Genomic DNA, 24572 nt, shown 5'->3' with positions numbered 1-24572 from the left:
AGTGTCACTTGATAATAACTCTGGAACGCTTTAACATATCCCAGTGATTCTGAAACTGTTTTTTTCGTGACATATTGCACTTTATATTAGTGGTTAATTTAATTCGATATGTTTTACGTTTATTTGTGAAAATATCTGAATTTTGCAGAAAATTGTGAAAAATTAGCAATTTTCAAACTTTCATTAATTCGCAATTTTCAAACTTTCAATATATCCTTAAATCAGTTTGTAATGCTGTATAAAATAAGTAATTATTTACATTCCCCATATGTCTATTTTACATCTGCATCTTTTTTAAAATGCCATCTTATTTGGTTAAAATGTTAGAAGGGTTAAACGTTAAGTAGCAAAACCTGTTTCTTTTGGGACCTACTCAGATTTAAATTGACTTATATGTTAGAAACTCCTCAAAAGTAATACAATTTTAAAAACCACACCCCTCAAATAATTCAAAACTGCTGTCAGAAAATTTTTCAACTCTTCAGGCTTTACACAGGAATTAATACAAAGTCGAATGAAAAAAAAAAATAAGTTGTAATTTTTACTCTGAAATGTTGCTTTAGTCCCAATTTTTTCACTTTTAAAAGGAATAGCACAAGAAAATGGACACCGTTATTTGTTACCTAGTTTATTCTGAGCACGCTGATACCCTACATGTGGTCATAAACCTCTGCTCGGACATGTGGCAGGGCTCGAAAGGGAAGGAGAAACATTTGAATTTTGGAACACCAATTTGGCTGAAATAGATTAGGGGCACCATGTCGTATTTGCAAGGCCCCTACGGCAAACAAACAGCAGAAAATCCCCTCAAGTGACCCCATTTTGGAAACTTCACATAAGGATTTTACCCATTGGTATAGTGAGCGTATAGAACTCACAAGTACTATACTGAATTTAAATCTGAATTTCATACAATCCGATCATCTCTAATATTTGGTATCTCCACATCTGTGACTGGCCAAACTATTTTAAAAAAAATCACTGAATTGCTGTTTTTTATTCAATTTGCCTCCCCTTAAAAAATGAAACAAAAAGTGTTCAAGGAGTCATATGTATCCTAAAATGGTATCAATAAAAAGCAAAGCTCGTCCAATTACAAATAATCTCTCATAAAGCTCCATGGATGGAAATATAAAAAGTTATGAGTCACAGCAACACAAACCATTTTTTTAAAGTTAAGGATGAAAAAATTAAAGCAAAAATGCCCCCCAAAAATTGAAATAGTTAAGAGTCTGAGTTTTTGATGCAAAAACTATTTTTCATTTTTATTGCATTCTTTTTAATGAGGATTTTTTTTATTATTTACTGTACAGAAAGACTAAGGTTAAAACTTTAATAACAGACCATATGTTCCCTAGGATTATGATGGTGATAAGAGTTGGACACACCATTTGTTTAGGGGACAAAAAGGTAAGTGGGCCACTACCATGTCCAAAACAAGAGAAATTGTGCATTATGGCAGCACAGGCGTCCCTGCATGCTGCTCCTCTTCCCCGGCAGGGATGCCAACTTACTCACCTCCGCAGTCCCTGTCCCGCACTTCCTCCTTCCTCCATGCCTGTTGCTACCCTGGGTGCGCACACGGATTGCAGATCCCCAGGCACTGTGCTTAGGGCGTGCGCACATGCTCCCTCTTTCTTAAAGAGATGACACCTTGTACTTAAGGCACCTCCTCAAGCATGGAGGTGCTTGAGCAATGTTTTTACTTAGCCCTTAGCACTCTTACTAGTTGTCAGGTCCCCAGTACTGTCAGTCAGTCTACCTACCCTGTAACTGTCTGCCCATACTTGCTTGTCTATCTCAGCTTCAGCCAATGCAGTCCACACCTATCAGTGCTCATCTGTACATCAGCCGATCCAATCCGCACCTGCCAGTGCTCATCTGTCTACCAGCCGGTCCGCCCGCACCTGCCAGTGCTTCTGTATACCAGTCGATCCCATCTGTATCCGTGGTCCCTGGGTTTCTTCAGTGCCTGCCTACATCTGTTGTTCCTACCTCCGGGTCGTTGTTGCTACCAGTCCCTTGGAGGTCAGATGCCATACATCTGGGGTCTGTCCTGGAGTACCACCTAGTGATCATCAGGAGCCAAGCCTAGCCCCACTATTAGGGGCTCTAGTGAAGAGTCGGGTGCTCAGCTAGTCATGCCCCTCCAGGCTCTCCTCGATCCATGTCACAGTGGTTCCACCATTCCCGTTAAATTATGATGACTTATTGGACTATAAAGGGCCCATGTACGGTTCTTGCTCGAGGTCTTCTTTTGTCTGTGTCTGTTCCTGATGGGGATCATGACAGAGCAGCATGCCCATGTGGTCGATCTTCCGTAGATGCATGTCTTGATGCGGGAAAGCAATCCTGATTCATCACAACTGAATGGTGTGCTGTAGGAATGGATACATGTGCAGCTCTAAATATTTTGCTGGTACTTTATAATAAAAGGTAATGATTATATCACATTAATTATGTCCAGATTTTTTTCACCCAAACCCTCAACTTAAGAACTAAATGATAAGGCCTTTAAGAACACATAAAACATTTATGCATCAGCTGATGTCTCCTAATGCACTCAGATTATAAAGCAATGAACACAGAATTGCTGGAATAGACGTGATGCTGATACACTATGCCAGAAATCAGCCATCTATGTGATGCTCCTATTATCCTGTCAGTGCTTCTGATTGGCTACAATGAATTATGTGATCCTGTGCCTGACCACAAAATTACAGCTAAGGCCTCTTTCGCACTTACATCTTTGAGCTCCCGTCGAAATCCGTCGATTTTTGAAAAAACAGGATCCGGCAAATTTTTCTGCTGGATCCTTTTTTTTTCTCATAGACTTGTATTAGCGACGGATTGTGACAGATGGCCATCCGTCTCATCCGTCGTGCACTGGATTCGTCAGAAAATTGCTGTCCATTGGGCGGGGACAACGCACAAAGGAACGTTTTCTCTGTACATTGGAAAATCGTTCAGCGACGGATCCTGCGCTGCCCGTCGTTAGCTATAATGGAAGCCGTTGGACGCAGGATCCATCGCTGACTGTCAAAAGCAGGAATCCAGCGACGGGTTCCGTCTTTTGAAACTGAGCATGCGCAGAAGAACTTCCAGTCAGGGAAATTCTCTCTCACTTGCTCTCTCTCTTTTTACTATTGATGCTCATCAATAGTAACAAGATATAATGTTAAAAATAAAAAAAAATAAAAAAAAAATTGCAATATTCTCACCTTCCGGCGTCTCGAGCAGTGTTACCGATGCTCGCGATGTTCCCGGCAGCTGGCGTTCCCGCTAATGCATTGCGAAATGACCTGATGACGTCGCGGTCTTGCAAGACCGTGATGTCATCAGAGGTCATAGCATGCAAGGCATTACTGGAAACGGGAGCTGCCAGGAGCATCACGAGCATCGGTAACGCTGCTCGGGACGCCAGAAGGTAAGAATATTGCGATTTTTAAATTATTTGTAACCTGGGTTGTGTATGCGTTTTCGCAGCGGAAAACCACTGCGAAGACACATACACAACAGGTGCACATAGCCTCGACGGATTCGTCAGAAAAACGGGCACCCTTTTCTTACAATCTGCACAGGATCCGTCATTTCAACATTTTGACGGATCCTGCGCAGATTGTAAAAACGGAAGTGTGAAAGAGGCCTAAGTCATAGGAAACACCAAAAAAACAGAAAGTTCTTCTCAGCCCTTTTTTTTCTTTTGAGTTAATCAGAGGGTTTTTATTGCATCCACAAATATCAGTGCATCAGTTTATTTCCCTACATAGCCCCTATAAAAGGTACTTCCTTTAGGACAAGTCCTTTTAATTAGTACTAATTAGTAAGCTTCTCTTACATTAAGCAGGTAACTGATCACACTGATTATACCCACAGGGATCCAATTTTATCTTTGCAGAAAGTGTTCAATTCCCTTACAGCACCCCCACAGGGGAAATGAAGCATTACATGGAATCCCTTGAAATCAATTAGTTTTCTGTGTAATGCATTAATGTGTTCGGTCCTCCAGAGTTAGAGATGGTTCTTGTAGCAGCTCTTGTATTTTGCTGAATTAGGCTATGTTCACATTTGCACTATGGTTTGCATTTGTATCAGAAACCTTAATCCTGTGCCAGATCTATCAGACGACAGATCCGGACGGATCCTGTATTGCATGTTATGTGGTTGTTATGTTGAGTAGCTTTACCTCTAATAAGGTATTTAAAAGTAGGTTTTGTGAACCAGACAACTATTTTAAAAACTAATTGTTTTTTTAATTTTCATTTCATAAATCAATAGTACACATGAAAATGATCAAATTTGCAATATATCTTATCAGAGAAATCTGATACTTTATCCTCCTGGACTGATAATTCCTTCTCCATTTATTAATTCTCAATATGTAAAATATTTATTCAGTGAACACAGATTTTCACATTGAGAGTTGCTGTTCATAAGATTCAATGGAGATGGAAGAGAAAAAGGAGGAAGGAGCAAGAGGCAGACAGACACATTATGCTGCAAGTTCGCATGAAACCATAATTACAATTTAAAGGGAATCTGTCAGTAGGATCATCGCGGCTAAGCCGTCTATATGGGCATGCAGGTCATAGCAAGCTGAATAAAGTGATACTTTGATATCTGCGATCCGATGTATTATTTCAGAGAAATCTATGCTTTCTTAATATGTAAATGAGCTGTTAAGATTAGTGATGAGCGAATATACTCGTTACTCGAGATTTCTCGAGCATGCTCGGGGGTCCTCCGAGTATTTTTTAGTGCTCCTGGATTTAGTTTTTCTTGCCGCAGCTGAATGATTTACATCTGTTAGCCAGCATAAGTACATGTGGGGGTTGCCTGGTTGCTAGGGAATCCCCACATGTAATCAAGCTGGCTAACAGATGTAAATCATTCAGCTGCGGCAAGAAAAACTAAACCTCCGAGCACTAAAAAATACTCGGAGGACCCCCGAGCCTGCTCGAGAAATCTCGAGTAACGAGTATATTCGCTCATCACTAGTTAAGATCTCTGGGCCAGACATAGATCTCCCTGAGAATCTGCCTCCAGAGCATATTTTAAATAAAAGGAGGTGTTACCTGTGGGAGACATGTAACTGATAGTCTACATTGCACATTATTATGCAGGCCACAGTAATATGGGAAAGAAAAAGGATTTTTCTGCTTCTGAAAGGTCTTAAATAGTGCAGTGCCCTGGACTGGGTATGAAAACATTAGATACTTCATGAAAACGTAAGTGTGATCATCGTACTGATTGTACTGTGAAGAAGTTTGTGGCTGATACAGAGCAAAGAAGGATTTGTGCAGATAAAGGCATAATGAGGAAGGTTTCTGCCAAACAAATTCATTGCATTAAGAGAGCAGCTGCAAAAATACCATTACAATGCAGCAAACAGTTATTTGAAGCTGTAGTTGCCTCTTGAGTTAAGCTTTTAGTCATGAGGAGAGTTCTGGTAGGCCCCTTTAGGGTCTGAAGGTGTGAAAATGACCTCAGCAATGTTTATAAAGTTTCTGACTGACTACTTTCATCCATGATACAAAAAGAAGCATGCCATACACAGCAAAATCATCTTCCTGCCTGACAATGCACGATCTCATGCTGCAAAATAATGCATGTTGTGTATGATATTTTGGTGCATTATAAGTTTTTTAGTTTCAAAAAAATTATGTTATCAGTGTGAGGTTTGTCGAATAAAATCATTATGAGTCATTATACTGACTCATTTGCATCAATCATTTAGGAAAATCAGTGAAAAATAGCATTTGCTTAACAATTTGGAACGAGGTGTAAAGTTCCCTAGCGTCACTGCAAAATATATATGCCATGTGCCAAATATAATACCGGTGTCTTCTTTTGGGCCCCTGTCAACACCAGGCAGAGGCGTAGCTAGAGCTTTTGCCGCCCGGGGCTGTTCCCGAGTTTGGCGCCCCCCCCATCCCCCCCCACCCCAGCTCAATACACACAAAGGTTACCAAAAATGGTTTTCCTGTTTTGTAGAACTTAAACTGGGCCTAATGGTGTCACCCCCACATGCCACACCTGTGACTTAATACCACCACACCATGACCAGGCCACATAGTGACCGAATAATACTACATACAAGGGACAAATACCACCGCACCATTTCCAGACCACATATTACCACCACATAGTGACTGAATACTACAATACTGATCAGTAATAAAAAAAAAACCACAATACTATCACCATAAGTGCCAGTATTCACAGGAGATCTGTACTTAGTATGCAGTGTCTGTGTAGAGGTAATACAGAGATCACTGGTGACATTATACACAGGACCTCTATATAGTATACAGTGTATAGTGTCAGTGTATAGGTAACCCTGACTCACCAGTGACGTCTCTAGGTGAAGTCCTTCATCTTTTATCCAGCACAGACCGCCATCATTCCTTCCAGCCAGGACTCGTTTCTGCAGGAAATAACACAGTTATCTCGAGCTCCGCTTGCAGAACACATTACTTAATTTTTCACAACTTCTACATTACACCACATGAAGAAAAAAAGGTGATATAGTGTCACTCTGCACAGTAACAGGACCGCCCCCCCATTTAAAACAGTATACTCAAAAAATAAAATAAATACATCACTGCAGTAACAATATCCCTTAATTATCCCCTATGGTAATAATATTCCCCACCCTGGCCCCGTTTATCTCATTCCTGGCTCCAGCCATATGTTGTCGTATCCTGCCCTCATGAGTATCCATTCTACCCCATATGATCTCCCCATCCTGCCCCACCAGCCTCCATCGTATCCGTCCTGCCCCATGATCCAATACTGCCCCGTGTCTCCAATCATGCCCCGTATATACATTCTGCCCATGCCTCAAGTCCTGCCCCCAGTGTGTCCAGCATATTACCCCCATGTTGTCCAGCAATCTGCCCCAGTGTGTCCAGCATATTACCCCCAGTGTGTCCAGCAATCTGCCCCAGTATGTCCAGCATATTACCCCCAGTGTGTCCAGCAATCTGCCCTCAGTGTGTCCAGCAATCTGCCCCAGTGTCCAGCCTTTCCCCAGTGTGTCCAGCAGTCTGCCCCAGTGTGTCCAGCATATTACCCCCAGTGTCCAGCATTGCCCCAGTGTGTCCAGTATATTACCCCCAGTGTGTCCAGCAATCTGCCCCAGTGTCCAGCATTGCCCCAGTGTGTCCAGAAGTCTGCCCCAGGGTCTCCAGCATTGCCTCAATGTGTCCAGAAATCTGCCCCAGGGTCTCCAGTATTGCCCCAGTGTGTCCAGCAATCTGCCCCAGGGTCTCCAGTATTGCCCCAGTGTGTCCAGCAATCTGCCCCATGGTCTCCTGTATTGCCCCAGTGTGTCCAGCAATCTGCCCCATGGTCTCCTGTATTGCCCCAGTGTGTCCAGCAATCTGCCCCATGGTCTCATGTATTGCCCCAGTGTGTCCAGCAATCTGCCCCATGGTCTCATGTATTGCCCCAGTGTGTCCAGCAATCTGCCCCATGGTCTCATGTATTGCCCCAGTGTGTCCAGCAATCTGCCCCATAGTCTCCTGTATTGCCCCAGTGTGTCCAGCAATCTGCCCCATGGTCTCCTGTATTGCCCCAGTGTGTCCAGCAATCTGCCCCATGGTCTCATGTATTGCCCCAGTGTGTCCAGCAATCTGCCCCATAGTCTCCTGTATTGCCCCAGTGTGTCCAGCAATCTGCCCCATAGTCTCCTGTATTGCCCCAGTGTGTCCAGCATTCTGCCCCATGGTCTCCAGTACTGCCCCAGTGTGTCCAGCAATCTGCCCCATGGTCTCATGTATTGCCCCAGTGTGTCCAGCAATCTGCCCCATGGTCTCCAGTATTGCCCCAGTGTCTCCAGCATTGCCCCAGCCCCAGACAGTCAGACATAAAGAAAAAAAAAAAAAAAAAAGTAAAATCCTCACCTCTGCCGTTCCCAGCGCAGGTCCGGTGCAGTCAGCGTCTCTCCGGCTCTGCGACGCTCAGGACAGAGAGGCAGAGCGGCGCGCACAGTAGTGACGTCATCGCGCCCTCTGCTCTGAGACGTCGCAGAGTCAGAGGACGCTGCAGCTGCCGGCGCCGCAGGAACCAGGAGAGGTGAGTATAGAGCGGGGGGCGGGGGCGGGGGCGGGGGCGGGACCCGGGGGTGGGGGGAGCTGGCCCTGGTCGTGGCGGCGGACGGCGCCGCCCGAAGATTTAAAGGGGCGTCTTTTTTTTTTTTTTTTTTTTATCTTCTTCTACTGCAGCGCCGGCCGCCCCCAGCATTGTGCCGCCCGGGGCGGACCGCCCCCCCCGCACCCCCCTTCCTACGCCACTGACACCAGGACAAGGGTGTGACTGCCACCTCTGCACTCCCTATACTAGTGATAAAAATACAGATGTCTAGTTTTTATTCCTTACCAGTAACCTTAGGACAACTCCTTGGTGACACTTTTCGTAATTTGTGGTTTTAGGGAAGCTGTAATGCAAGTTTAATAAAACAAGGAGCAGAGCAGCAGGTAATATCACTCTGCTTGTAGTAAATGGAGGATCTCAAAATTCAATTGTGTCTTACCTGGGTAGTATAATTCTGAGTTCTGCAGGCAAAATCGAAACTGGTGGAATCGAATTAAAGGTAAACTAAAGCTAAAGCATGTTTCATCTACATTTTCTGCAGTAATCAATGTGATTGTTCTTCAAAGAGATTAAGGCAAGAGAATTGCCTGCTTCATATTTAGTTAAAGTTCTGTTAAACTTCCCAGGAGCAAAATTAGCAGTTGCCACAAGAAAATGCACGTGGTGGCCAATTTCTATGCATTTATCCTTCTATTTTATACCTCCAAATTTAATTTTTCAGCATGTCGACCCTCTCCAACCACCTACCTTCCATGCTGATTCAAGCTGGAAGAGGTTCGAATCTAGGAGGCTTTTTGTTGGGGTCTTTTATTATTACTATTATTATACATTTTTATAGCGTCATTTATTCCATGGCGCTTTACATGTGAATACGGGGCAAATATAGACAAACAGTCTGATGTGTCGGGGTAGAGAGTTCCAGAGTATGGGGGAAGCACGGGAGAAGTCTTGGATGCGATTGTGGAAAGAAGGGACGAGAGGGGAGTAGAGAAGGAGGTCTTGAGAGTCTCTGGGCGATAGGAAGCCAGTGAAGGGCCTGGCATAGGGGAGAGGCTGGGGAATAGCGGGGAGACAGGTAGATTAGTCGGGCAGCAGAGTGTAGGATGGATTGGAGCGGTGCCAGAGTGCTAGAAGGGAGTCAAGAGAGTAGGAGGTTGCAGTAGTCTAGGTGGGAGATGATAAGGGCATGCACTAGTGTTTTTGTGGTGTCGCGGTCAAGGAATGCACGGATCTGGGAAATATTTTTAGCCTTTACACTAAGGGTGTGTGAACATTTTTTTTTAAAACCAACATTTTTGGTTAGTCATGAAAACAAACTCACAAGTGATCCACTTGTCTTCATATCACTTTTGCAGCTACAGGGTCAGCTACAGCCATACTTGCCAACTCAACCGAGACAGAAAGGCTGCTTGAGAAAAGGGAATACATACTGGACAAGTTGGAAAATCTTCCTAACCTTCCATGCTGGTGGTTTGGAAGAAGCGAAAGAGGGACGAGGACGAGGTGTGGAGGACAGAGGACAGGGTGTTTGGAAGATGTCTGGATGCGTCATGGCCTCAGAAAGTGACAAAAGGGAGAAAAATTCCTATGGCATCCTTCAGGCAGTACAGCTCTTATAATTTGATATAGTGATGGCCCCTATTATGGATTTTATATTGTAACCACATGCTGGCACATAACAAGGTGAAATACTAGAGATAGGGACCATTCTGATGGGGCACACTTTGTCGCGGTGAGATGTTTTTTACGCTTTTTTAATCCAAACAGTGTCAACTAAGAACATGTACTTTTACTACTTATTTATTTACTTACTGCAGTGTATTTGTTCAATGTTTTAATACTAGTTTTTGTCACCCTACATACAATGCACCAGAAGACAGCATTCCAAATACTGTCTAGGGTAGGATCACACAACCGTTTTCTCCACAGCCGAGAAAATCGGTCCAATTAATCTAATCAGACTCTGATAGGCGTTTGATCAGAGTTTCATCATGGTGGCATCAGTTATTGTCAGACATGGAGAGTAAAAAACAAAAATAAGGCTAGTTTCACATTTGCTTTTAAAAACGCAGCGTTTAAAACGCAAACGCAGGTGGTGAAAAAATCGCATGTAAACGCGTGCAAACGCTGAGTTTTTTAGACGCGTTTACATGCGTTTTTTCCTGCGTTTGCGTTTTTGAAACGCATGATGAGAAGTGTGTGACAGCTGCCAATCATCAAAATCAACTAGAAAACCCACTATAAACAGAAATAGCTAGGGTTAGGGTTAGGATCCCTAGGGTTAGGGTTAGGATCCCTAGGGTTAGGGTTAGGATCCCTAGGGTTAGGGTTAGGATCCCTAGGGTTAGGGTTAGGGTTAGGATCCCTAGGGTTAGGGTTAGGGTTAGGATCCCTAGGGTTAGGGTTTGGATCCCTTTAACACCTTTATGGTGGGGGGTGGCTTATCAGTGTGTATTCTTGATTTTTTCTATTGAAACGCATGCGTTTAAAAACGCAAGCAAACGCATGTGCTTAAAAACACATGCGTTTACATAGACAGCAATACGTTTTTTTGCGGCAAAAAAACGCCTCTAGAAATTACTACATTTCCGCAACAAAACGCAAGCATAGAAACGACGCATGCGTCGTCAAACGCGGCAAAACGCACACAAAAAAAAGTATAGGAAAAAAACATGCGTTTTTTGCGCTAAAACGCAGCGGCAAAAAACGCAAATGTGAAACCAGCCTTAAACGTTTCTTCACCTTTTCTATTCTGTCAGTCCTTGAAATTTGGACCACACTTGGATGTCATTTGAGTGCCGTCCAATTTTCCTGAACGGACCCATAGACTTGTATTGCTGATTTTGATCTAACAGTTGGGTCAAAATCGGACATGTTACCAATTGTTTCTGTGGATAACTCAGTCCAAGGAAAAAAAATCAGACATATGCATAGCCCCATAGAATATTATAGGTACGAGTGAAAACCATGGATAGCACCCGTCCAAGATTATCAGTGGTGTGTACAAGCCCTTAGTATGATTTGAGGAATTTGAGGAGAATTAGGATGAGATCAGAGATTTTTTTCTGGGTGTAATTAGACTTTATACTATAAATAGAGGATGGCAATTGCCCAATATAGTTCCCTATAAAGAGATTTTTTTTCATATTATACAATGATTGAAAAAGTAAAGCAAACCGCTCCAATTTGATGCCACCATTCATCACTATGAATCTCGTATCTGTTAATATAAAGGTTAAACGGATTTTTTTACGTTTTCTGTATTCAAAAAGTCATCATTATTTATCACTATGCAATGGCCCACCAAGTACCAAGCCTGGAACAGGCTGCCACGAGAGGTGGTGAGTTCTCCTTCAATGGCAGTCTTCAAACAGAAGTTGGACAGACATCTGTCGGAGATGGTTTAGTGAACCCTGCATTGAGCAGAGGGTTGGCACGATGACCCTGGAGGTCCCTTCCAACTCTAACATTCTAGGATTCTAAGAAATGCATGACGGTGTGGGGTCTCAATGGTGACTGCACCCCAGAGATTTGGGGAAGCAAGCAATAAATGAGGCAACTCTGGAAGAGCTCAACCTTACGCACAATTCTTGGTGAATTCCAGTACAGTCTCTTATTTACAGGTCAGGTTGGTTCTGATGGTCATGGCTCCAATTAGCTGAGAACTGGAACAGACTGTCCACAATTTGCCTGTAAGTCAGAGTTTTTTCACTGGGCTCAATCGCGAGTAGCACTCTTTACCAATATACATTTTCCCTTGTGCCACACTCCACAGCCAGAGCAATTGGCAATGAGGATTCAGCACTAATAAACTCCAGGACATGGCGTCCAGATGAAACCTGTAAGTTGGAATCCCAAGGAGACACTGTATACCAGTGTGCTCTTAAAGGAACCCTGCACTGTACACCACTATTCGAGAATATCTGCTGCCGTTATCGAACTTTTGAAGTACCGTATGTTATTGCAACGCCCTGGGCTAATGAACCACCATAAGTAAATGTGAGTTATTTTTCAGTTCAGCAACAACTGTCTCATTTTCTCCTCTTTATTTGACATCATAGGTTCCACTACATCATCATACAGACACAAGGAGAGCAGTATAGGCAGGGTTCACCACCTCACATTTATGTGCTTATCACTGTATCAGTGCGCAGGACATTTTGGACAACCACCACTCGAGACTTAGAAACATCCTTTGCCATTGATCTAGTCACCACGTGCTGACAGTAGTCCCGGGATAATGCACACAGTGATGTCGTAGAATGAGGGTACAGCCCACAGTGATGTCACAGTCCTAGGATAATGTACATTACCAGGATCCCTCCCAACTTTTAAAGACTTGTAGGAAGAGGAACATTTATTGCAGCATGTCCAGCATAATGTGGCATTTTTTTATGCTAAGTCACACAGTGAACTCCGGCCAGTCCTTTTCGTGCACACATACAAAAATAATACCCACAGCGAAGTCTCTTAGTGTTCCCCTTCAGTACTCTTTATGACCCCCCTATAGTATACCTCCTATGGCGGTGTTACACCCCCATGATACCCTTCCAAATGATGCCCACACATGGGCCCCATTATATGATGCCTGCCACATACTGTGTAGGAAATGCACTATGATGCTCTCGAAGGGATGGTCCAAAAGTGACATTTATTTTAATCCGAAATCTATTTAATGTCACAGTGTAATCTCTTTTCTAATATACTTTAATTAAAAAGTCCTCATTGTGTCCTCACTACTCTATCTAATGTCTTAATTTTTTTTACTGCTTCCTGTTTGATGACATTTCACTTGAGAATTCCCAGTGCATGCTGGGGCAGTCAAACAAGACAAAATCAGGTGCCAGAGATGGTGGTCACTGTCACAGCCTCTGCTCCCACCCAAAAATGAAGCATCATCACTGATATCCATTTGTGGTATAGTCCCTGCTCGTTGGACAACCGACACATGCTCAACAGGATACTGTCACTGATATTGTCACCGCTACCCTGAAGAAGTCACACTGAGTGGCGAAACGCGTGTGTTCTTTATTCCTCCTTTACATTGTCACAATTTTAAGGTCCCTCTTACTTATTCATCACTTTTCCACAGTTCATGAACTCCGGCCCCATTTGGGAAATGTATACTGACCTTTCGTTCTGGTACTTTCCAGGTGCTTTGTTACTCGTGTATAGCACAGATCATTTTAGTGTGTTTTACTTGGTTATATTGGATCACTTGCATGGTCCATCCCTGGGTACTGGAAATCTTATGGACATATTTCTCTTGGCCTACAGATTTATTTATTTTTGCACTTGTTTCGAATATCATTCATTCCTATTATTTTTCTTTTCATCATTTATCATCATCCTGTGTTTATATTGATTTGACTGTGATATACTCAGTTTAAGAGGTTCTCTGTTTATTTTTGCCATTTGGACCAGTGATACACCGGGTGGGCCAAGGTTAGGGCTGACAGCTCTCCGCAAATGTCCAAATCAGTGTTCCCCACCAACAGGTCATGTTTTCAGGATTTCCTAAGTATTTCACAGGTGATGGAATTATTGCCTGTGAAGGTGATGCAATTATCACCTGAGCCATACTAAGGAAATTCTGAAAACATGACCTGTTGGTGGCTCTTGAGGACCGGAGTTGGGGAACACTGATTTGGACACTTGCAGAGAGCTGTCAGCCCTAACCTTGGCCCACCTGGCGTATTATTGTTTAACCTTTAGCTGTTTTAATTAAGTTCTTGTATGTTAATAAAGATTGATATTCACTATTTGGTGATCCCAGAATTTATACGTACTATTCTTTTATCTTTATCACTCGCCAAGATGGCACTGAGTGACCATTTCAACCCAGCCTTATCTATTTATACACGTGCACAAACCTTCACATTAACATTACTCCTGTTGATGACTTTTCACACCTGACTGTTGTTACTGGCATGTAATATGCAGCAGAATTTATGCAAGAAAGGGTTATATAACAGTTACAGGAAGCTTTCTGAGACTGAACTGCAAGTCACGTTAGTCTAAGGCTCGTCTGGATATTTTGAGCTTTATTGCTTTGTACGTGGAGTTCTGATCAATACCCAAGTTGCACCCTCAGCAAACCATACATCAGCCCCAGAAAACAAATATTTGCAGACAGCAAAGGACAAAACCTATTCCAGGAGACACAAATACTGCTGATGTACAGAATGGGCTAAGAGCCTCCAATGACATCTGTCGCACGACAACATTGTGCAGACTCACAAAGCAAGAAAAACAAAGGTCCTATTCATATATTTCAATTATACCCTCAGCAATGTGTTAGAAGTAATTCACCTTCTTGTAAAGATCACTTGTCTATTCATGTTATAGAATAAAACCTTTATGCCATAGAATGTGCCTTTAAACCTTGTTGAAAGCAATAATTTTTCTTTAAAGGGAATTTGTCACTACATTTTTGCTACCTCATCTGAGAGCAGCATAATGTAGGGACAGAGACGCTGAATTCGGCGATGTATCACTTAACTTACTGGGTGCAATAGTTTTGATTTAAATGTGTTTTTTGTGTTGGAGATCTAGCAGTTCTCTGAGTGCTGAACTCTATATAACCCCGCCCACACCACTGATTGACCAATCAGTGGTGGGGGAGTGGATAGAATATCAGTCAGCAGGTTTTACAACTCCTCTAGTGATCATTTTCTGCTGAAAAAACAGAGATTATATAAAAAAAAAACTACACTAAGCAGAGCAGTCATACATCGCTGGAATCAGCCTCTCTGCCCCTACATTATGCTGCTCTCAGCTTAGGTACCAAAAACCAGGAGACATATTCCCTTTAAGGCTTTGCACACATTTGCAATTTTTTCGCATGTAAGAATGAGACTTAGACTAAGGTTCAAAGAATAGACAGCAATCTGGATACGGTAGTGAGAAACACAAAAATGATGCTCCTGGGTGTCACTGCCATGTATTAGTTTGGAGATAGCAGTGGCATATGGATAATGGAAAGGTACCAAAAATAACTTCTGTAATTTGCTTTAATTAAATTTGTTTTAACCATTTTTGCTTCTTCAGCTTGCATGTATTAAAATGCAGTGCAAGCTGCTCATTGCCAATCAGGGTCAATTATGACTGCAAAGCTAAGTCTTTAACCCCTTCTTTCCTCTCCTAATTATGAACGCAAGTTATTATTATTAGTTATTATTATAGCGCCATTTATTCCATGGCACTTTACATGTGAGGAGGGGTGTACATAATAAAAACAAGTACAATAATCTCACGACTGGTACAGTAGGAGAGAGGACCCTGCACGAGAGGGCTCACAATCTACAAGGGATGGGTGAGGATACAGTAGGTGAGGGTAGAGCTGGTCGTGTCAGCGGTTTGGTCGATCGGTGGTTACTGCAGGTCGTAGGCTTGTTGGAAGAGGTGTGTTTTCAGGTTCTTTTTGAAGGTTTCGATGGTAGGCGAGAGTCTGATGTGTTGTGGTAGAAGGTTCCAGAGTAGGGGTGATGCGCGGGAGAAATCTTGTATGCGATTGTGGGAAGAGGAGATAAGAGGGGAGTAGAGAAGGAGATCTTGTGAGGATCGGAGGTTGCATGTAGATAAGTATCAGGAGACGATGTCACAGATGTATGGAGGAGACAGATTGTGGATGGCTTTGTACGTCATGGTTAGGGTTTTGTACTGGAGTCGTTGGGTATGGGGAGCCAGTGCAGGGATTGACCGAGGGAAGAGGCCGGGGAATAGCGGGGGGACAGGTGGATTAGTCGGGCAGCAGAGTTTAGAATAGACTGGAGGGGTGCGAGAGTGTTAGAGGGGAGGCCACAGAGCAAGAGATTGCAGTAATCAAGGTGGGCAATGATGAGGGAATGGACTAAGGTTTTTGCAGATTCTTGGTTTAGGAATGTACGGATCCAGGAAATATTTTTGAGTTGAAGTCGGCAGGAAGTGGAAAGGGCTTGGATATGTGGTTTGTAGGACAGATCACTGTCAAGGATTACCCCAAGGCAGCAAGGAGTTCAATTTTGAACTTTAATTAGAATTGAGCCTACATTGCAATAATTGAAGAACACGGTGGTTGAGAGTTCGCGCTGCCCAAGATTCAAACATGCAATCACACACAAAGGTGAAGCATGAATGCGGTTTATTATGTCAATGCTTTTCAAGGTTTTCAAACCTCTTCATCAGGATAAAACCACAATGATTATGAATTGAGCCTAGATTGTACAGGATTGACTCGAGATTGAGCCAAGGAGCTCAGTGATTGATTCAGGACAGCATAAAGCAACTCGCAATGTAATGTAATATGTGCAAACAGTTGGAGAAAGACAGTACCACATTTTCAATGAAAACCAATTACCGAATTTGTTTTTAGATAAGCATGCGATACAACAATGAAAAAGATACAAAGGTGTCCATAGCCTCTGAAGGAAGCCTATCACATAGAGTATACTTTCCTATCTACTGACAGCAGATTGATATGGAGTTTTGTTGTAACATTCAGTAAAAAAACATAATTGGTTTAAAGGGTTATTCTCATTTCAGCCTTTCTTGGCTGAGGTGGGAATTGGACAACAACTGTTGTGGTCCAATTTCTCTTGTTACTCTTGGGAAATTAAAAATTTGGGGGGGCTAAAAAACTATTTTTGTGGGAAAAAATTATTTTTTATTTTCACGGCTCTCCGTTAAACTGTAGTGAAACACTTGGGGGTTCAAAATTCTCACAACACATCTAGATAAGTTCCTTGGGGGGGTCTAGTTTCCAATATGGGGTCACTTGTGGGGGGTTTCTACTGTTTAGGTACATTAGGGGCTCTGCAAATGCAATGTGACGCCTGCAGACCAATCCATCTAAATCAGCATTCCAAATGGCGCTCCTTCCCTTCCGAGCTCTGCCATGCGCCCAAACGGTGGTTCCCTCCCCACATAAGGGGTATTGGCGTACTCTGGACAAATTGGACAAAAACTTTTGGGGTCCAATTTCTCCTGTTACCCTTGGGAAAAAACAAAACTGGGGGATAAAATATATTTTTGGTGAAAAAAAAAAGAATTTTTATTTTCACATTCTGCGTTACAAACTGTAGTGAAACACTTGGGGGTTCAAAGTTCTCACAACACATCTAGATAAGTTCCTGAGGGGGTCTACTTTCCAAAATGGTGTCACTTGTGGGGGGTTTCAATGTTTAGGCACATCAGAGGCTCTCCGAACGTAACATGGCGTCCCATCTCAATTCCAGTCAATTTTGCATTGAAAAGTCAAATGGCACTCCTTCCCTTCCGAGCTCTGCCATGCGTCCAAACAGTGGTTTACCCCCACATATGGGGTATCGGCCTACTCAGGACAAATTGTACAACAACTTCTGGGGTCCATTTTCTCCTGTTACCCTTGGTAAAATAAAACAAATTGGAGCTGTAAGTAAATTTTTTGTGAAAAAAAGTTAAATGTTCGTTTTTTTTTAAACATTCCAAAAATTCCTGTGAAACACCTGAAGGGTTAATAAACTTCTTGATTGTGGTTTTGAGCACCTTGAGGGGTGCAGTTTTTAGAATGGTGTCACACTTGTTAATTTTCTATCATATAGACCCCTCAAAGTGACTTCAAATGTTACGTGGTCCCTAAAAAAAAATGATGTTGTAAAAATGAGAAATTGCTGGTCAACTTTTAACCCTTATAACTCACTCACGAAAAAAAAAAATTTTGGTTCCAAAATTATGCTGATGTAAAGGAGACATGTGGGAAATGTTACTTATTAAGTATTTTGTGTGACATATCTCTGTGATTTAAGGGCATAAAAATTCAAAGTTGGACAACGCCACACAAAGGAAGCTAGAGGAAGCCCAGAGTTTGGTGACATGCATGACTTCAGATTTCAGACCGTCATTATTAAAGGATATTTTAGAAGGTATTAAAAATGAACATTTTATTTATGGTAAAGTTTAATTTGTCCAATTACTTTTGAGCCCCTGAAATGAGGAGGATTTGTTGAAAAATGCATAATCAAGGAGAACACAGAGTCAGAATATACCAATAAAATATCACCAAAATGTATTATTTCAATAAATAAACAACATTCAAAAAATTTACAAAACATTTTTTTCCAAAAGAGTACAACTATATAGTGCATGGGTTTTTGATCAACAAGTGATTGAATCCACAGGTGTAAATATTGGGCGGAAGAAAAGGACAGGATCAACACATACATGAGGTGCAATCAGAAGGAAAAGAGGACATGTAATCCATTGTAATGGACAAAAACAAAAGGATATCACGTGTGTTGCTATATTAACCTTAGGAGTCCTGTATAACCCTCTAAATCTTACTGCTGCACCCAATATTAATACAAAGTAATGTTAGTGAAAAAAAGGGTTAATTACCCATTATAGTGATGCGTCCCTTTACCTCGGTCACGTACCCCAACGCACGTTTCGCGTTCAAATTGTCGCTTCCTCAGGGGGCGTGGCCTAGGCAAGGTATCAGTCCGGTATAAGTATTGATCCGTTCCGGTCATTGGGTGCATGGTGAGGTAACACAGGAACCGTTTTCATTTTAATGTCCATGCTGCTATATTGGTGCTTCATACACTGTCACAAGCAAAGGAAAATAAACGGTAAACAGTTCTTAACAAAGTCACTTTAGGGGCAGTCCAGGACACCCAGGCTGGATGGCATCCAGTATACCAGCTCAGTCTGGAGACATCACACATAGGGCCTTCTTACCTCCACACAAAGACCATGTGTCAAACAATCAGACTCCATTTTACCCTATGAACAACACCCAGGGGTGGTATGTGGGCAGCCAGGCCAGACCTGCCTATCTTGCAGTCTGCCCGTAAAACCTGACCCAGATGCACAGAACAAGCCTCTTAGTGCTATATGCACTAGAGCATTACCCCAGGTTTACATCACAGAGGACAACCAACTCTGTGATACATACCTCCCATCCCATCTGACAGCACTGATGAGCCCTGGTGCAATACGTTATGACGTATAGCCTGGGCTAACGAGATCCAGAGGTGGGGCAAATCACGCTGCAGGAGTGGTCTCAGATCAGGGACCTATGCACCCTTCTGCACAGTTTTGAAATAGCGACGAACATGTTTAGTGCTGACTATGCCATTATCAGCATGACTATTCCAGTGGTTTACATGCTGGAGCACACCTTAAACAGTATTCGGAGTCAGGTGGTGGAACAAGAGGAGGAGGAGGAGGAACAGGAGGAGTCGTATGCGGAAGTCATAATATCTCCAAGGTCCAAACGGTCGGCAGCACCAAGGTGGCTGGCATTGGAGGCTGGGGAGAGGAATTACCGAGGGCGCATGGTAGCAGCCAAACTGTTGAGGAAGGTGCAGGAGGCGTGGAAGAAGTGGAGGAAAAACTGGCGCTGGGCATGGAAGACTCATCAGATGAGGGAGACCTTGATCAAATTTCTGTTGTGCGAGGTTGGGGGGAGAGGGCAGAGGAAGGAAGCATGATTCTCACCTTGCCGCCACCAAGACAACAAGGACTTGGTCCTCCTGGATGCGCAAGACACATGAGTGCCTTCTTGCTGCACTACCTGCAACATGACCCTTGGATTGTCAGAATCCGAAGTAATACTGACTACTGGGTTGCCACACTCTTAGATCCCCGGTACAAAAGTAAATTTGCCAAAATAATTCCTGCCATAGAAAGGGATTCACGCATGCAGGAGTATCAGCAGAGAGTGTTACAGAATCTTACATCTGCTGTTCCACAAAACACCAGTGGTGCACGAAGTGAATCTCTGAGTTCTAACTTGCCAACCATGGGACTATCGAGTACTCTGGAGTGCTTGGAAAGTTTGCATATTACTCTGATTATAGCTCCATTTTCATCCTTCAGACGCTGGTTGTCAAATTTAAGGTCGGTCAGTGCCTTTAGGTCATCTTCCATTTCAGACATCTTATGCTCCAAAACTCTCTTTTCTCTTTTTTCAGCCTCCAACAACTCAACCTGACTTAAGTGATCCTGTTTCTTCACGACCCTTTCCAGCTTGGCCTTAATATCCGCAAGCTCCAGCTGGGCCTCACGCAGGTTGCTTTTCAGCTTCTCATTTTCATTATAGGCACTTTCATACAGCTTTTTGAAATCTTTGTTGGGTTCCTCGTCTGTCTTATTCCCAGTGGATGGCAAGCGATTTTCCCATCGTGAATAGACACTCAAACCATAACAGTAACATCGTATCTGGTGGTAACAGCAATTTTTTCCAATTGTTTCAAAAAATTTTTTAGACCATCCTTTGCAAGGCCTCAGGAGACAAGAAGTCTGATGCATAGCCAATGCCTAGAGAGGATGGTACAGGAGTATCTCCAGGTTAACATCGATGCCATGACTGTGGAACTGGACCCTTGCTCATTTTGGGATTCCAATCTTGAAAAATGGCCTGAGCTTGCCACTCATGCCTTGGAGATCGTGTCGTGCTCATGACCCGCAGCCAGCGTTCTCTCTGAACGTGTGTTCAGCGCTGCTGGTGGTGTGCTGACAGATAAGCACACGCGACTCTCCAGTGACAATGTAGACAGACTAACGTTCATCAAGATGAGCAAATCCTGGATCCGCAAGGACTTTTCTACCCCTGTATCATCCTGTGGAGACTAAAAGCTTGATGATTTTTGAAAATCACCTCACCAACGGTTTTAAAAACTCAGGTGAAATTGATGCTACTTAAGTGGTGTCTGTGGCCAAATTTTTGGAAAAAAAGGAGACCCTTTTTGGAGTCCCCTTGCTGTGTTTTACATGACGTTGCCATCGTCAATTCCAGGTGGGTGGGGTCGTCTGCAGAGTTGTTTACTCATACTATGGCCTGGGATTCAGAGGTCTGCTCCAAAGCTTCAGTGTCTGCTAGTCAGCAGAGTAGCCCAGCCACCCACCGCCTGTTTACCTAAGTACTATTTTGTAATGGCATCTAGCCCAGGAAATCCTTTTGGGCCTAGTAGAATTTGGTGCAACTCAACAGCGTACCCCACCCATGAAGCAAGCTACACCGCCTGTTTATCTAAGTACTTATTTTTAACTGCATCTAGCCCAGGAAATCCTTTTGGGCCTAGTAGCATTTTGTGCAACTCAGCAGAGTACCCCAACCATGAAGCAAGCAAAACCGCCTGTTTACCTAAGTACTATTTTTTAACTGCATCTAGCCCAGGAAATCCTTTTGGGCCTAGTAGAATTCTGTCGTACTCGGCAGAGTACTCCACCCATGAAGCAAGCTACACCGCCTGTTTATCTAAGTAATAATTTTTAACTGCATCTAGCCCAGGAAATCCTTTTGGGCCTAGTAGCATTTTGTGCTACTCAGCAGAGTACCCCACCCATGAAGCAAGCTACACCGCCTGTTTACCTAAGTACTATTTTGCAACAGCATCTAGCCCAGGAAATCTTTTTTGGGCCTAGTAGCATTTTGTGCAACTCAGCAGAGTACCCCAACCATGAAGCAAGCAACACCGCCTGTTTACCTAAGTGCTAATTTTTAACTGCATCTAGCCCACGAAATCCTTTTGGGCCTAGTAGCATTTTGTGCTACTCAGCAGAGTACCCCACCCATGAAGCAAGCTACAATGCCTGTTTACCTAAGTACTATTTTGCAACAGCATCTAGCCCAGGAAATCCTTTTGGGCCTAGTAGAATTCTGTGCTACTCAGCAGAGTACCCCACCCATGAAGCAAGCTACACCCCCTGTTTATCTAAGTACTAATTTTTAATTGCATCTAGCCCAGGAAATCCTTTTGGGCCTAGTAGAATTTTGTGCTACTCAGCAGAGTACCCCACCCATGAAGCAAGCTACACTGCCTGTCTATCTAATGACTAATTTTTAACTGCATCAAGCCCAGGAATACTTTGGGCCTAGTAGCAGTTTCTGCTACTCAGCAGAGTACCCCACCCAGGAAGCAAGCTACACCGCCTTCTTCCTTTCTCAATCTAACCCCTCGGATCTGGGGTGTCCGCTCTCCCTCCAGTTCTCTCCTTCTCACAGGTGGACTACCGCGTGTATTCATACTGTGGCGAATCTTTTGGGCCCAGGCATAAGAAGTTGTCGAGGTAATGGATAATATGTGCCCCCTTAGAAACGTCCATGACGACCCATTCGAGGAAGCAACTAAACGCCTCAAATAGTGAGCAGGATATGGAGCACCCCATGGGCAAACAGCGATCTATGCAGTATGCTCCTTCACAGAAGCAGCCCAGTGGGAGGACACTATTCGGAGGCACAGGTAGTAACCAGAACGCCCCCTCAATGTCTGTTTTGGCCATTAGGGTGCCCTTTCCCAACTTCTTGACCCGCATGATTGCCTCGTCAAAGGAGGTACAGTACATAGTACTGTACTTGGTTCCACATCGATGTTGTCGTTTACTGACCTGCCCCTTGGATATGAAAAATGGTGGATTAGTCTGAATATATTGGGTTCCTTTTTTGGCACGACTCCCAATGGGGGTACCACTATGTCTTCTAAGGAAAGTGTTCTGAATGGACCCGCCGCCATTCTACCTAAAGATATTTCTTTTTTTACATTTTTTGTCACGCCGTCTGGGTGTTGGTAGGGTGATTTTAGATTTTTACTCTAGCCTTTCTTGATTTTACATACAAGGGCATGACATGCCTATATCTGTGTCTCCTCCTCCTTTTACTCCTCCACCTCTTCTTTTCGCATGACTATATGTAGTTGTGACTTTTTCATGTGTTTGTTGTGTCTTTTGAGCAGTTTGTCAGCTTTTGGACACCTTTTAAGGTGTTTTCTATGTGTTTTTTATGTGTTTGTATGTGTTTGTTTGCCTGCCATTGGTTTCAATGGGGTTCGACGGTGTTCGCCGAACATTCGTCGAACACGCCCCAATTCGACGAACCGAACCAAACTCGAACACTAGAGGGGTGGCTCAAAACTAGTTAGGAGCTTGCAGTAATGCATTGGATTGGACATGTTATAATGTAGAACTATTGAAAAGTACATATAATCAGTGAATATTCCCTACTGGCACATAATTACATATGCGAGTGAAGTATAATAAAACGTAGCATTTTTCTGTAACTTGCTACAGAATTTTGGGGCACAATGACAAATTCACAGCAGGTGAATTAACTAGAAGGTTTTTTTTATCAACCCATATCATAAATTTATAAGCAAATATTTAACTTCTTGTCTAAAGCATCTTGCAAAGCCATCTCTGCAGCAAGAACCCAAGATGCACCAGACTGGATCGTCAGCGCTGTCTTGCAGCCTCATTTGCAAGTGAAACTTGCTTATTGGAACGTTGCAAAATTAACCTTTCCTCCTGCATCACTAATGGCAGCATGTGCTACCTTCTGCCTGTTCAGGAATGGGGAAGATGTAGCTTAACTGTTTCATGGCTGGTGGGTAAACCCAATATTCAAGACCTAAGTTAGACTATTTTCATATTTTTAAATCTAGAATATTCCAAAAATATGACTGCATGGTACATACAGTGCCTTGAAAAAGTATTCATGCCCTGTGAACTTTTTCACATTTTTTCACCCAGACCCTTAAATGTATTTTACTGGGATTTTGTGTGATATATCAACACAACTATTTGTGAAGTGTAAACGAAATGATACAAGGTTTTCTAAAAAATTTAAAAATCTAAATCTGAAATGAAAATTGTGACGTGCATTTGTATTCAACACTCAGTAGTCTAATACCCCTAAATAAAATCCTCAGTGACCAATCACATCCAGAAGTCACATAAATTGTAAATTGAGGTCACCTGTGTAATTTATTCTCAGTATAACTGCAGCTGTTCTGTGAAGACCTCAGAGGTTTGTTTGAGAACATTATGGATTAGAGTGCATTATGAAAACCAAGGAACACACCAAACAGGTCAGTGATAAGGTTGAGGAGAAGAGTATAGTTAGGTTATAACCCAAGCCCTGAACATCTCACGGAGCACTGTTCAATCCATTGTCCAAAAATGGAAGGAGTATGGCACAACTACAATTCTATCAAGACATGGCTGTCCACCTAAACTGACATCCCAAGCAAGGAGAGCACTAATTAGAGAAGCAGCCATGAGGTCCATGGTCACTCTGGAGGAGCTGCAGAGATCCACATCTCAGGTGGTAGAATCTGTCCACGGGAAAACTATTAGTCGTATACTACATAAATATATCCTTTAGGAAAGTGTGTCAAGAGTAAAGCCATTTTTGAAACCAAGCCATAAGAAGTCCTGTTTGCAGTTTGCAAAAAGCCCTGTAGGCGACACAGCGAGTATGTAGAAGAAGGTGCTCTGGTCAGATGATACCAAGGTAGAACTTTTGGGGCTAAATGCAAAATGAAATGTGTTTAAACCAACACTGCACATCACCCTGGAAACACCATCCCCACTATCACACATGGTGGTGGCAGCATCATGCTGTAGGGAGACTTTTCTTCAGCAGGGACAAGGAAGCTGGACAGAGTTGATGGTGAGAATGATGGAGCTAAATCCAGGGTGATCCTGGAGGAAAACCTTAAAGGTTCCAAAAAACTTGA

At 43.0% G+C, this 24572-nt stretch overlaps 1 protein-coding gene across 2 annotated transcripts in view; it reads right to left on the bottom strand.

The window, feature by feature from the left end:
• The window catches only part of KCNS3 (potassium voltage-gated channel modifier subfamily S member 3), a 153084-nt gene that overhangs the window by 108462 nt on the left and 20050 nt on the right, over nucleotides 1-24572 (bottom strand). Inside the window, exon 2 of one of the 2 annotated variants that reach the window (XM_069728129.1) lies at nucleotides 6350-6427. The exons of the other annotated variant lie outside the window; for it this stretch is intronic. The gene's annotated coding sequence lies outside the window, so the exon portion shown is untranslated. The remainder of the gene's footprint in view (nucleotides 1-6349; nucleotides 6428-24572) is intronic. 2 annotated transcript variants of the gene reach the window in all.

This window comes from Ranitomeya imitator, chromosome 5, assembly GCF_032444005.1.
Source record: "Ranitomeya imitator isolate aRanImi1 chromosome 5, aRanImi1.pri, whole genome shotgun sequence".
In the NCBI taxonomy this organism is placed as follows: Eukaryota; Metazoa; Chordata; class Amphibia; order Anura; family Dendrobatidae; genus Ranitomeya; species Ranitomeya imitator.
This window is presented reverse-complemented; position numbering and strand designations above follow the sequence as displayed.